We start from the raw sequence: 1,070 nt of genomic DNA, 5'->3' as shown, positions 1-1,070 counted from the left end.
CCATCTTATAAGCATAGTATAGAACAGAAAGACAGAAAGGAAAATGAACCTGAGTCCTTGATAGCATTAGAGAATGACCATAAAACTTCTAAACTCCTTAGCTTCAGACTTTTTTCACTGAGAAAAAAATAAACCCATATTTGATCCCTGGTATTGGAGCTCTCTCACATGCAGGTGAATGCATTTCTAAAAATGCACTAAGTCATAGCAAATAGAATGACTACACTCTCCATCCCATGCTCATGACAGACATCAGTAATTGATCACAGATTTCCTTCCAACTGAGTTTAAGTGAGGCCTTAGAATCTTTATAACACAGCAGTCTACAGAGAGGCAGCAAACGGATCAAAACTGGCCTGCAAGGGGAAATCTATTTACCACTCCGGCTGGTATATAGGTCTAGGCTTGCTAAACTTGTCAAGAAACTATATTGTGAAGTCACAGGCTTATTCTTCTATTACGTCCTATGACCTGGGTAGCCCCAAAGACTGTTTTCTTTTTCTCTAGAATTCTGCCACCACAAATGCCATCTAATTTTTCCATAAAATGTATGTGGTAGGGTCCGATATTTCCTGACTCTCCTCTGCCTTGCTCCTTTGCTATCCCCAAATACTCTTCATGTCTTAATGCTAATCACAACAATGAAACAGAAAGGACTTTCATAAATACACCCCCAGACACAGTTCTCAACAATAACTGATGGGGGTTGATGTATAAACAGCCCAACTCTCTCATTCCCTGGTGGTAGAATAGTGAGAACTGTGTTGTCCACCATTTCCAGATTTCTCCCGTAAGACTGAGTCCCAGTTGCCCACAGTGGTGGGTACTTGATAGCACACCCTATATTTGGCTGCCTTCCCTCCCTGGCTTATTCTCTTCTCCCACCTTGATATATTCTAGCATTATCTCCCCCAGCTCCTCCCCTCCCACCACCCCCCAAAAAAAACTCAGCACTGAAATCTTTTCTCAGGGTATGCTTCTCTGGGAACCCAAATTTAGATATTCTTTACTGCTTTTCGAACATACACTCATCCTTCTGGTCTTATGTTAGTGATCATCACTTTATCAAA

Source organism: Hipposideros armiger, unplaced genomic scaffold (assembly GCF_001890085.2).
Source record: "Hipposideros armiger isolate ML-2016 unplaced genomic scaffold, ASM189008v1 scaffold_89, whole genome shotgun sequence".
In the NCBI taxonomy this organism is placed as follows: domain Eukaryota; kingdom Metazoa; phylum Chordata; class Mammalia; order Chiroptera; family Hipposideridae; genus Hipposideros; species Hipposideros armiger.
Note: the sequence above shows the minus strand (reverse complement) of the source record.